General features: G+C 36.6%; 1 long non-coding RNA gene and 1 pseudogene across 5 annotated transcripts; one reads left to right on the top strand and one right to left on the bottom strand.

Annotated features, from left to right (window-relative positions):
- Positions 1-205: 205 nt before the first annotated feature.
- On the bottom strand, positions 206-14,488 carry LOC103871241 (annotated as a pseudogene).
- Positions 8,335-10,542, top strand: LOC108868821. 5 transcript variants are annotated; one of them, XR_004448474.1, is made up of 5 exons: positions 8,337-9,131; positions 9,224-9,334; positions 9,404-9,502; positions 9,617-10,105; positions 10,184-10,542. It is a non-coding gene; the product is annotated as an uncharacterized LOC108868821 (long non-coding RNA). The 5 variants fall into 5 exon arrangements; XR_004448475.1 differs by having other exon boundaries at positions 8,338-9,131; positions 9,224-9,285; XR_004448477.1 differs by having other exon boundaries at positions 8,335-9,131; positions 9,224-9,502; positions 9,661-10,105.
- Positions 14,489-14,598: the final 110 nt, after the last annotated feature.

The following is a 14,598-nucleotide window of genomic DNA, read 5'->3' as shown; positions in this document are numbered from 1 at the left end:
GTATTTTCAAAGAATATCTTTAATTAAATCATAACAAAACAAAAAAAAAACGCTAAAGAAAATCTTTTTTTTTAAAACGATTTCAATAAGATCTATCCTCCTAATAAAATATATGATATTGATTTAAATTTCTAAGAAAATTGAAAGCAATTCCTGCACGAACTTGCGGGTCCGAATTTAGTATCTTCTAATATATCAGTACGACTAGGGAACCAAATGCTTTTCTTATACTCTTATTGACTCGATAAATTTCAAACAACCCAAACACAGAAAATCTAGACATTTAAAGCACACATAAGCAAGAGTCTTAGCTCTTAAACACACAGAATAAGAAAGAGTCTTAGCTCTTAAACACACAGAAAATGTAGACATTTTTTTAAAAAATAGAAGCAAGAGTCTTAGCTCTTAACTCTAAGTCTCACAAGTCACAAACCATAACGTTTAAAACTCACTACCGTGAGGTCTTAAGCAGAGTCTACGCCATAGAAAAAGATGTCATCATAACGACCGTTGGTTGGAGCCTTCCCTCCATACATCAATGGAAGCTGTCGTGGATGCGCACCATCCACGCGGGCTATGACCTTCCTCAAGTTTCTCCCACAATGAACTCTCAGTATCCAACACGAAAGCCCCACCGCTCAATTTCCCAGGACCCAAATGAGCCTGTGGGTCCATCTCAATCTCACCTCCCGATATAATTATATATTTCCCCACGACCGCTAGGCCGAACACGCTTCTCGCCGATGGCTTTTCACCCCTTGTTTCCACTTTGGTCCATTTCCTTTCAACTGGATCAAAGCAATGAACATCATCCACTTCATCCCCAATAAAACCATAGACAACCCAAATCTTCCCTTGCACAACCGCAAGCCCCAGTCCACCTCTCGCCTTGCAAGACTCTCCAGGATTGGGAAGCTCAGTCCACTTTTGATCAACGATGTTGTAAGCATGAAGTGTGTTCACACGTACCGTTTTACTCACTCCACCAAAGACATACACGTTTTTTTCATCAGCAGCCACTGCGTGGAAGCTACGCGGTGTCGGTACATTATCAACATGAGTGATTAGTTTCCACTCGTTCTTAACCGTGTCATAAGAATGGAAACCGTTGTGTGAAAGCTTGGGTTTATCCCTGCGTGATGGGCCAGCAGCAGCATCACATCTGATGGGCCGAAGTCATGCGCAGGCCCACTCCAGGTTGCACTACCTGATCACATACGACACATATATATACAATGTTAGTATGGGTGATTAGGGTTACCGGATAGAAGCAACAACAGCAGGTTATAGCATCAGAGATCAGTCAACAAGATACAGCATCAAGGGAAAGGAGACTTCAACAAGGACAACTAGCTTAGACTTAAGGCTATTGTCTCATATTAAGGTTGTTGTATTCCCTAGCTAAGTTGAAGGGATCTTATTGTAACCTACCTATCTAGCACACTGATTTAGTGGTGCTAGAGACTCTTTGATCTAGTGGATTTTGGGAGCAGAAGTTCTCCCACGACACGTACCGCGCCGAGGGCCGGGAAGTCGTTAAATCGCTTGTGTCTTTACTTTCAGTATTAGACCTAGATCAATATAACCTCTAACCTAAGTTAACCTGAGCTAATTACATTCCACAAGTGGTATCAGAGCTTCCGGTTTTCATCAAGGTTGCTTAGGATAGAGAGAGAGACAGAGGAGGTGCATACTCAGTACCTTCTCAATGGTGAAGTCAAAGGAACGCATCGAGATCGACCGTTTCGAAGGAGATGGTGACTTCGCCCTATGGAAAGTGAGAATGCTTGCTCACTTTGGAGTGCTTGGACTGAAAGCTATTCTCACCGATGAGAAGCTTTTGAAGGATGACGTGAATCCTAAGGATGAACCCGAGTCTGCCATAAAGGACACTGGGAAGGGGCTAGCTGGGCTTGTTGCGCCCACACCTGAAATTGATCCTGCAAAGTTTGAAAAATCAGAGAAAGCTAAGGACCTAATTGTGCTGAATGTAGGGAACAAAGTCTTAAGGAAAATTCAACATTGTGAAACTGCTGCTGCAATGTGGAGTACACTAAACAAGTTGTACACAGAGACATCTCTACCAAACAGGATTTATCTACAGCTTAGGTTCTACACTTTTAAGATGGCCGACTCAAAATCCATTGATGAGAATGTGGATGAATTCTTGAAGCTAGTTGCAGATTTAAACAATTTGCAAGTTGAAGTATCCGAGGAAGTTCAAGCTATCCTATTGCTAAGTTCTCTACCAAACAAGTATGATCAACTCAAAGAGACTCTCAAGTATGGAAGAGACACCCTAAGCCTAGCTGAGGTTACAGGGGCTGCAAGGTCAAAAGAAAGAGAGTTGATTGAGAGTGGTAAGTTTACCAGGTCTGGTGGAGAAGGTCTGATGGTGACAGACAGAGGAAGATCAGACCAACGCTCTGGCAAAGGAAATGGAAAATCCTACAGGGGAAGATCCAAGAGCAGACAGGGACGTTCCAAGTCGCGTCCTAGGAACACCAAAGGCTCAAAGGGATGTTTTGTATGCGGGAAGGAGGGCCACTGGAAGCGTGACTGCCCTGATAAGAAACCTTACAAAACGCCAGACTCAGCAAATGTTGTGGCAGAGTCCAAGGAACCTCTAATCCTCACCGTGAGCACCCAATACTCCAAGGACGAATGGGTGATGGACTCTGGCTGCTCGTTCCACATCACACCAGACAAAAGTTTTTTGTTTGACCTGGAAGAATTCAAAGGTGGAAAAGTGTTAATGGCAAATAACACGCATAGCAACATTCAAGGAGTTGGAAAGATTAAAATTCTAAATCCCAATGGATCTACTGTGGTTCTAACAGGCGTACGATATATGCCTGGTATGAGTAGAAACTTAATCTCTTATGGAATGTTAGAAACATCAGGATGCAATTATGAAGGCAAGGATCTCATGGTTAATTTCTACAAGGATGATAAACCGGTTATCTCAGGAAAATATCATCAGGGATTATATTATCTACAGGGGACAGTCTCTCGAGGAGAGGCTAATCTATCTAAAGTTGAGAGGAATATGACTAATGTCTGGCATTCACGCCTCGGTCATATGAATCTTAATAACATGTCTGAACTTGTCAAACAGGGATTTATCATTGACAAGGAAGTTAAGACATTGGATTTCTGTGAACACTGCATAATTGGGAAATCTCACAAGCAAAGTTTTCCTAAGGCTAAGCATGTGACCAAAGGGATTCTAGAGTATATTCACTCTGACCTTTGGGGTTCTCCATCAACACCAGATAGCCTTGCTGGAAACAAATATTTCGTGACATTTATTGATGATTTCTCTAAGAAGGTTTGGATTTATTTTCTGAAGACTAAGGATGAGGTATTCTCTAAATTCAGAGAATGGAAAGCTGAGGTGGAGACAAAGACAGAGAAGAAAATCAAATGCCTAAGGACAGATAATGGGTTGGAGTTCTGCAATAAGCAGTTCGATAATTACTGCAAACAGGTGGGAATTAAACGTCACAGAACCTGCAGCTACACTCCTCAGCAAAATGGGGTTTCAGAAAGGATGAATAGAACCATCATGGATAAGGTTAGATGCATGCTAGCCGAATCTGGCTTAGACCAAAGCTTGTGGGCAGAGGCAGCATCTACTGCTATCCATGTGATCAATAGATCACCTAACTCTACACTCGAGTTCAGAATGCCTGAAGAATTGTGGACCGGCGCGAAACCTGACTTGGGACATCTAAGAACTTTTGGATGCACTGCGTATGTCCACATAACTGAGGAGAAAACAGGACCTAGAGCCATCAAAGGGGTGTTTGTGGGGTACCCTATGGGTACTAAAGGCTATCGAGTTTGGATAGAGGATGAAGGCAGATGCAGAACAAGTAGAAATGTTGTTTTCAACGAAGACGAGCTATACAAGCACACCGTTGCTAAAGCAAAAGAAAGCACAGGAGTGACTAAAGATACAGAGAAACGAGCTAAAAAGAGGGTCTCATTCAGTGATGATTTGATCAGAGGGCCTTCTCCTTCTGTCGAATCCAAAGACACATCTGATCAAGGTGGAGAAGAATCATCATCATCTGAGGAGTCGAGTAGTTCGAGTGACCAAGAACAGAATGACGAGGTTGAAAGTGAAAGTGGTGACACTGGATCTTTAGACACCTATGTTCTAGCTCGAGACAGAGCAAGAAGACAGAACGTGAGGCCCCCATCTCGCTATGAGGATGGAAACTTTGTATCCTATGCGCTAAATGTCATCAACGACTTAGAGGTTGAAGAACCTAAATCCTACGCTGAGGCAATGAAAAGTCCACAGAAGAAGTTGTGGAAAAATGCAGCTGAGGAGGAGATGGAATCTCATAGGAAGAACAGAACCTGGGATCTAATTGATAAACCTGCTAAGTCAAAGCTTGTTGGATGCAGATGGCTGTTTAAATTAAAACCTGGGATCCCAGGTGTTGAGGACGAACGATACAAGGGCAGACTAGTTGCGAAGGGGTACTCTCAGACAGAAGGGGTTGACTACAATGAAATATTTTCACCAGTTGTGAAACACGTCTCTATCAGACTTATGCTCAGCATTGTGGTAAATCTAAACTTGGAACTGGAACAGATGGATGTCAAAACAGCCTTTCTACATGGAAGTCTAGAGGAAAGGATCTTAATGGAACAACCTGAGGGGTTTATAAAGCCAGGAACAGAGAACAAAGTGTGTCTGTTGAGAAAGTCCCTGTATGGCTTGAAACAGTCCCCAAGAAGATGGAACCATAGGTTCAACAGCTTCATGAAGAATCAGTTATTCGAACGGTGCAGTAAAGACTTGTGTGTCTACATGAGGGATGTTAAAACTGACAAGGCCATCTACCTACTCCTATATGTCGATGACATGCTGATCGCCTCAGGAAACAAAAGGGTGATCAAAGAGCTTAAGGAAAAACTGAGTGGAGAATTTGAGATGAAGGATATGGGAAAGGCCTCAAGAATTTTGGGCATGGATATTACAAGAGACAGAGAGAAAGGAACCCTGATCCTATCTCAGAGCAACTACATTGAGAAAGTCCTAAAGACGTTTGGGATGCAGGACGCTAAGCCTGTGATTACTCCCACTGCAGCACATTTTAAATTGAGAAGCCTAACAGATGCTGAGTGGAAGGTGGAAGCTTCTCAGATGGAAAGGATTCCCTACGCTAGCGCCGTGGGAAGCCTTATGTACGCAATGGTAGGCTCGAGACCTGATCTAGGTTTTGCAGTAGGCTACGTCTGCAGATTCATGAGTAAACCAGGAAGGGAACACTGGAAAGCAGTCCAGTGGGTCCTAAGGTACTTAAAGGGAGCAGTGGATTCGAATCTAACATTCAGAAAGAACTCTACACTCCTAGTGGAAGGATACTCAGACTCAGACTATGCAACAGACATGGATAGAAGACGGTCAGTAACTGGATATGCATTCAAATTCGGAGGTAACACTATCTCATGGAAATCATGTCTACAATCAGTGGTTGCACTTTCTACTACAGAAGCAGAATACATGGCTATGAATGAAGCAGCTAAAGAGGCAATGTGGCTAAAGGAAATATGCAATGAACTAGGTTTCAATCAACAGGGAATCAAACTCTACTGTGATTCTCAAAGTGCCCTAGCCCTAGCAAGAAATCCAGTCAATCACGAGAAGACAAAACATATAGCTACCAAGTTCAACTTCATTCGTGATCTAGTGGAAGCAGGAGATATTGTTCTAAACAAGATTCATACAAACGTCAATCCTGCAGATTTCCTAACAAAAACGGTACCTGGTCAGAAGTTCCAGCTTTGCTGTGAGCTTTTGAATGTGAACTAAGAAGACTGGAGACGCTCCAGGTGATTCAAGTTGTATGATCCCATCCTCGCATAACACAGACATCAATTGTCGATGTAAGATAAACGGTCAGTGTGTGCAGAAATGGAAAATCAAAGGCAACAGGGAATGTTACTAAATAAGGAATCACCTGGAGGATAATTAGAACCGAGTAAGGAGACCCGGTTCAGGTGGAGTAACTTGGGCCACCAGACATTCCCACATAAGAGGAACAGAGACACAGACGATGCTTCACGAGTTGTCAGAAGCAAGCATCTGGGTCCGGAAAGGTTTCAACAATCAATCACCAACACCTACTAGACAGTGAACCTACATCAAGCCACAGAATATTGTTGTGAGTAACAAAACGCAAGAATGTTACCTGAGCACAAGAGTATTGGTTGAAAGGCTTACCAGCAGAACATGATAATATAATAACAGCTCAGGGAGCTGAATCAAATGTCCGATCAAGGAAAGGTTTCACGCTTGAAACTATGTAAGCTCGTCAAAGAGCTAAACCGGCTTCTGAAACAGAAACAGAAGAGTCAGATCGACAAGTGAAAAGCATATTAGAGAAGGTTCGCTAAGACATGAGGTTACGTTATCTACTAAAGAGGTGGAGCGTGATGATGGAGCTCAGGCAAGAGCTTACCGACATGTCAGGTTCTCAATCGCGACTAGAGACAGAGTCACGAGTCACCTGAGACGACATGCAAAGGAAAAAAATCCTCAAGTTAGCTCAAGTTCCCACAAGACTCACTTAGTATCCCTAACAGATGATCCTAATCGCTCATGAAGAGGAGAGATTAGATGTACCTGGGGATATTAGGGAGGAAAGATGATGGAGTCACGATGGTGTGAGCCATCATCAGAGAAGCAAATCGCCGTTCGGCGAAGAAACTTCGAGGGAAGAATGGAGAGAAGGAGATGCGACGCCATCGCGGTGGAGCTGACGAGACCTTCATGGAGCTACGGTTGCGAGGCAGAGCAACCTATAACTCCTCACGACGACACCAAGTCCGAATCGGCGGAGAAGGGTCGCGAGTGAGAGAGACGAGGAAGAGAGAGATAGAGTCAAGATCGACTTTCTCATTTCACAAGAAAGACAAAGAGACAAGGGAGGAAGCTGTCGGCACTAGGGTTGTCGGATGGGCCAAGGTTGGGCTTAAACCAAGCTGGTGGAGATTTGTGAAAGCTTGGGTTTATCCCTGCGTGATGGGCCAGCAGCAGCATCACATCTGATGGGCCGAAGTCATGCGCAGGCCCACTCCAGGTTGCACTACCTGATCACATACGACACATATATATACAATGTTAGTATGGGTGATTAGGGTTACCGGATAGAAGCAACAACAGCAGGTTATAGCATCAGAGATCAGTCAACAAGATACAGCATCAAGGGAAAGGAGAGTTCAACAAGGACAACTAGCTTAGACTTAAGGCTATTGTCTCATATTAAGGTTGTTGTATTCCCTAGCTAAGTTGAAGGGATCTTATTGTAACCTACCTATCTAGCACACTGATTTAGTGGTGCTAGAGACTCTTTGATCTAGTGGATTTTGGGAGAAAAAGTTCTCCCACGACACGTACCGCGCCGAGGGCCGGGAAGTCGTTAAATCGCTTGTGTCTTTACTTTCAGTATTAGACCTAGATCAATATAACCTCTAACCTAAGTTAACCTGAGCTAATTACATTCCACACGTTGTAATAACGGTTGCCATCGCGGCCACCAAAGACGTAAAGTGTAGTTCCAATGGCTACCATGCCAACGCCTAAGCAAGCGAGTTCTGGAACCTCGCCGTTTGGAGGAGCAAGTGACCATGTGCGAGTATTGAAATCGAAGACGTAGAGGTGTTGATCGATATGAAAATTTGGCGTTAACTCTCCTCCAAAAGAGTACATTTTTTGTCCAACCATTGCTATAGCGTGCGAACATCTTGGTCCAGGACCCTTGCCTTGTTGCTCCACCTAATAATAAGAGTTGTTACGAAATGTTTCATAACACAATATCACAGTCAAAGATGAAACAATATATTCTTGTTCACGTGAAGTATTACCTCGCATGCTAGGTCAAAAAATATATGAACCAAACAGAACTTTGTAACCACTATGTACTTACCTGGATCCACTTGCCACGCAACATCGGAGTAGGAGAAAAATAAGCTCCAATGGCATCAAGAGCTTGACCAGAACGTCCAAAGAATCCAATAAGCTTTTCTCCATATTTTCCCTCCAAGGTGAATTCTGTAGCAGCTGGTTGTCCGGATTCTGTTATCCCACCGAAAACGGGAGATGTTCTTCCCTTGTTTGTTTTAAAGATTAGCGATTTGATCAGCACTGTTTTAAAGTAGTCATCAACGTGATCATAGCTCCCACCAACAGATATAACATATTCATTCGGATAATCCACCGAAAACTGAATTTGAATTCCCATTAGAAACAAACAATTCATTAGCATTTAAGCGTTTAATTAGAACTGGTTTAATCAATACAATACTAAAAGTTGAATAAGATCAACAAAGAGGGTGTCCACGTCAGATCAAAAAATCAGCCAATCAGGAAGTAGTATACCGCCACGTCATGCTGCAGTCAAACATAATCATATCGGTCCTATTTATTTGGGCTTATAATAATCTTCCGATACAGTTCATCTCTCCTCCAAAAAAGAAAGCAATCGTTCTCCGACTTTTGCACTTCTCCATTATCGTTCCAAATCTCTAAAATTTCACCGTTTCTGACTCATTCATTCAATTCCCTGTGTCATCCTTCCACCTCCGTTTGTTTCTCTTCCTATATAAATCCTTTGGTCGTAATCTTTCGTCCAACAAAAAATCTACAACCTCCATAGAAGAACATCAAGCTATGGCCATGAAAGCTATTAAATCCTTCAGAAAGTTTTCCGTTTGGGCTCCTCCGTCTATAGATCCTTCTGATCGGGTGTGTCCTATCCTTTTTTATATCTTTAGGTTTCAGTTCTATGGAGATATTTATTTGATAATAATCATCGATCATTGTAGAATTGTGAGATTTTAATATGTATTGACTGGAATCAGAGATGTTTTTCCACGGAGAAACTCTCAGGAAAGTTTAAGAGTTATTGGATTGAACCATTTTGATTCAAAACGAAATTCAACTAAACCTCAATACTTTTATAAATGTTTCTCCGATAAATAAAAGAGGAGGTGGAAGACAAGATTAAGAAGCTTGAGGTTGAGATATATGCAAATACAAAAACAAGACCTGGTACTTCTCTAGAAGCTGTCGAAGCCCGTGTGATGAGGGTTCTGAAGCAGAACAAAATGTAAGAATCGTTATACATTCCTTTCTTTATTAAATAGTCTCATGAAACAACTAATTTTGCTATAAACAACTGCATCATCATCCAATTTACAGATAAATGGAGATTTGAAAGCGGTTTCTAAATTAGTTGAGCTACCTATTCTGTGTGTTCTTGAGTTAAGTTGTGGACTTTTTCATCTCTGAATTTTCAACATCCTTGAGCTGGTTAGGTTTAGATTCTTTTTCTTTAAAGTTTAGGATTTCTTCCATCTTTTAATCTTCATCTTTTTGTAGGTCTTTCAATTCGGTGGCCTGAAATTCTAACGGGAAAAGCTTGCTTCTGGCTCTGTTGATCAAATGGGTCATATTTGGAAAATCAAACCTCACGCTTAGGTAGTTTTTTTCCCTTTTTGCTGGATATGTTTCTGTCTTCTGTCATTCTACAAATACTGAAAATTTTTATAGGTTTTATTTGTTTTGAATCTAATGAGACTTCCTTCCCTACAGATTTTCCTTCTGATGCTTTGTATAACTATATTTTCCAAGGACAGAGATGCAATAGGCACATAGATTGAGGTGAAAGAAGTTGGTGTGGCAAAGTGATGCAGAATGGTGAAATAAACTACCATTATGAAACTGAGAATCACACTTTACAAAGTAGAAATAAAATCTTCTACTCACAGGCTTCGATTCTCATCATGTTACAGTAGGAACTTTTATTCCAGCGGAGTCTATGAGTTATGATCAGTGTTTACATGCTGGAAATGAAAAAAAGTATGGACTCCAGAGGTATGTCTATGAAGTTTCCTTCCGCTTCCACAGTTGGCATCTACAGATAAAAAAGGGAAGAAGCAGAAGGCCAAAAGTTCCTAGAATCCCAGATTATCAGCTACATCCTCAAATGTTCACAGTCTAGCTGATTCCTACAATGAGAAATGTCAGAGCTTAATTATTCCCATGACAGATTCAGTTTCTATGTCCTGAGCGATGAATCAGGTGACATACATATCTTAAAACTCTTAATTGTCCTATTTCCTGGCAATTGTTTCACTGATGCACTGAGCGATGAATCAGGTGGAGTTGAATATTGAGTTTATGCAAATGAAGATAGAGATGAAGCTGCTTTCTTTCCAAACGATCAACAGTCGATAGAAACGTTTCTTCAGCGAAACAAGACTGCTCCGTATACAAAATTCTATCAGAGCATCATAGGCAAAGCTCTTGGAATAAAAAAAAAAGAAAAGCTGAGACAGGTGTGGGAATAATTATAATAAAGTTTGTGGTTTTTCAACTCAGTTTGTAAGGTTGGAGAGACCGTAGCGGTTAGAATTCTCAAATTTTGTAAATTATTTTTGTTCCATGAATTATTCTCGAAATCATACAAAACATTTATGAAATGGGTTTCATGAGATTAAAGTTATATGTTCTTCAAATTAAAAAATTATGTTAGAAAATAAACACAATAGCTAAATAAATTCATGGAACTTGAGACCTCTGACATGCAAGCCCTCGAGGTAATTTTGATTTCACCTTTCTAAAAATAATTTGTAGATGTAATAAAAGTTCAAGTGGATTATAGTTTGGCGACGGTGTTAATTATCTTATATCTTGGTGTTGATTATCTTATATCTCTATCACTATGCTTTTCTTCAGGTCATTTAGTAGCATGTTTGAGTAAGTAGACTTGATTTTCCGGAAATGATGGCCAAGCACATAAGCTATCTAACAAAAATAAAAGAAACCATAGAGACTATAAAAAATGTATTAATATATATAATTATTTTTTATAAGTAAAATCTGATTACTTAGATTATAAAAAAAAAATGAATTTAACATCAAATCAACTGTAAGAAAATAGACCTCTACAACTAAAGTACTTCATGAAATAAAATGTCTCTCCATCACATGACAAAATAAAACAAAGGTTAAAAAGAAACAAAAATTAAACAGAAAACAAAACTGATTATAAAACGATAAATTTAAAGATGAAATCAAAATAATGGGAACTTAATGATTGTAAAACCAAAAAAAGTTATATATCATAAATTTAATTATTGTTTTACATAAAGTTATATATTATTTTTTTACATAGAAACTAAACAAGCAAAATAAAAGAATATCTAGGTCAAAACTAATATTTAATATTTTTTTAATTTATCTTACTACTACCATATATATAGTTTCAATAACAAAACACAACAAAATTATTTCAAATAGTTTAAAAATTCTTTAAAAATTATAAGAAAAATTTCTTACGATATCCCTTTTTAGTTTTTTTCTTTTGTAAACTCTCCTTTTAGTTTATTTTATAAAAATAGCCCTCAATAAAGAAAATGACCAAAATAAATTTTATTAAAAAGTAAAAATACATTTTTACCCTAGGATTAACTAATCTAGACTTAGGGTTTAGAGTTAAAGGGTGGAATTTTGGGGATATAGTTTTAAAATTTAAAAGATAAAAAATAAATTTAAAAAAATTCAAAATAAAAGAGGCTATTTTAGTCATTTTTTGTTTGAATGCTATTTTTGTGACAGAAACTTTAAAATTTATATTTGAGAGAATTGTCCAAATTATAGTTCTAGAAACAGTTTCAATAAATAAAATAAAACTCAAAATTTTGAAAACATAGTAAATGATAAATTGAAAAAAAATACATTAAAATTCGAAAACCGCGCGTAGCGCGGAAAAAGAACCTAGTATATAATAATAAAGAAGTAAGAATATTTTTATTGAGAGCATGTCAAATATCATATACTAAGACCCGCACAATTGCGCGGGATGAATGTTATATATAAAACAAATTTTTATCTATTATTATTTATTTGTATCTGTTTACGTATTATGTATATAATTAAATTAGAGTAAAAATATAAATCAAAACAATACATCTTGTTTATTAACGATATTTTTTTGGTAAATAAATCAAAATAATTATTTTATTTATTTTATATGGTATATAACTAAATTTCAATAATATAAATATTTATTATTTAGAATTTATACTCATATGATAGACACAAAATTTCCAATTTGCAATTTTTTGAATGCAAATTTCAAAATTGAAATATCAATGTTTCAATACTTTTGCAATACAAATTTAGAAACTATCATATTTAAGTATTTTTCTATGTTATATAGTTTAATTTTAAACTATATTACATATAATATGAATGTCTAGTAAATAAAACTTCATATTCATACGATTTATGATCATTTTTATCTTGTTATTACAAAATAAAAAGTTAAACCATTGATAACAAAATTTTAGTGTGAGACATTTAACGTTTTTTGTAACTTATAGTCGTTTTAAAAATTCAAAATATAACATATAAGAAAAAAAATATTATATGATTAATGTGGTTGTTTAATATCTTTTAATAATATAAAATTAAACAAAAAGAGCTGAGATACAAAAATTATTATCAAATATTTATTATTCATAATCATTGATTGTCGTAAATACGTTAATCATATTAGATAGTTCCGTATCTTTTATTTAAAGAAAGTGCGAGAATATTCTTTTTACAGTATTTATCAATTTAATAGTTAATTTAATAAAACGTATAATATAAGTTGAGATATACCAATTTATTTATCTAAGAATTCTGAATTTTATTCTCATGGTGACACGTGACTACAAAACAATGTTGTAATGTTTTTCAATTAATATATAAGAGATTCACTGTTTTTATGTCGGACCGGCAAACCGGTAATAAGTTTGGGTTTTAAGAAATATTAGTTAATTAAAATTTAAAACCCTTTAAAAACTTAAACCTGGTAACTCGGATACTAGTTAATGCACCGGACATTTTAATTATTTTTTTCTTAAGCTTTTAATTACTTCATTAAAAATGTTTTTATTAGAATAAAATTTTTGGTTTCCACTTTTAATTTTTTATTTTTTTGTGAACTTATTGTTTTTTGTTTCCACATATATTCTATATCTCCATTATTTTTTTTTTTTTTATTCTATTCATCACAAATAGCATTTGTTCTAACCTTTTAGGTTCTAACTTCTATTTTCTAAACTGAATTTTTTATTCTTTGTTTGTCTTGAACAATGTTTAAAAATCGCTAGGCGATGGTTAAACTCTTTGTAAAGAATTACTACTTTCTAGTTTTATTTTAAGAAACATAAAATTCTTCTAAAATTTTAATAGTTAATATATATAGTTATATTAGAATTAATTACTTTATTAATCTACGGTTTTCTGCATATGTGGTCGACCCAATAACCAATGACTCGGAAAGTTGTCTGGTTAATTGCACATATTACACACTTTCGACCAATCCGTTAGCTGTTTTTTTTTTAATATTTGTTGACTTACTATTTTACTTTCCAATTTTCACCCAAAAAAATATTTTTCAAAAAATAATTCAGATATCAAAATAAGTAAAATATTTATACAACTAAAGAAGATCACTGGGTAAAATACACAGTTTTGGTGAGAAAAATATATAAATTAGTAAATATATAAATACTATATTATTTTATAAATATATATAATTATATAGCATATAATAGTTAATAGCACCGTTTAAATTGAAAAATTACCATATTGTTTAGCAACCTGAAACTACATGTATTGATTTTGAAGTAAACATATGTTAATTTACTTTATTATCAATATTAAATTTGCATATTTTCTGTTGAATATTATAAAATTATTAAAGAAAATAAGTATAGAATTAAAAATAATCAAAATTAACTTATATCTGTACAAAATATCATAAAAAGAGAACTATTTTTTTTTGCTTCGGTAAAAACCCTAATTTCTCTTACAAAACAAAAAAAACTCCAAATTTTATTGGTGACTAGTTTCGGATTTGTTTGACCAGAAAAGTGTAATAGAAGATTTTTATAACAGGTCTCCCACGAAAAAATTTTCGAACTTTGATTTTCCCAAATTTTTACCTCTTTTAATTCCCCACTAACCGTTCCATGCTGACGGGATTCAAGTTTCCCGTCCTTTTCATATTCGATCTTGATCATTGGATCTTGATCATTGATATACAGTTATAAGGCCTTCTCTCTACTGAGACAATTATTTTCTTCACACCATCGAAAACACCATCGTCGAATGCGTTTCCCAAGTTACCACCCACTGCTCCCACCTTATTGGACATTATTTACTTTTCCTAACTTTACAAAAACCTGAAAGATTGAATCAAGAAGCAAAAAAATATGGTATTTTGTTACTTCAAACTACACATAAGTGATAAGTTCACATGTAAATAAAAACAAAGGTAGAAGAAGTAAGATAGAGACAGAGAGAGCTAGAGAGAGTACCTGAATGGCAAGATGAGGATGAGAGTGAGTTGGGGATAGCAAATGGTTTGATATTTATAGCCATTTTGGCAGTAAGGTTAGCTAATGCTATTTATTTGTCACATGGGGATATTCAACACTTTTTTCCAACCTCGGCGAAAAAATAAAAGAAAAATGAATGTCCTTCTCAGTGTTTCCGACCATAAATAAAATATCAAA

This window comes from Brassica rapa, chromosome A06 (assembly GCF_000309985.2).
Source record: "Brassica rapa cultivar Chiifu-401-42 chromosome A06, CAAS_Brap_v3.01, whole genome shotgun sequence".
Classification (NCBI taxonomy): Eukaryota; Viridiplantae; Streptophyta; class Magnoliopsida; order Brassicales; family Brassicaceae; genus Brassica; species Brassica rapa.
Note: the sequence above shows the minus strand (reverse complement) of the source record. Positions and strands in the feature narration are given on the sequence as shown.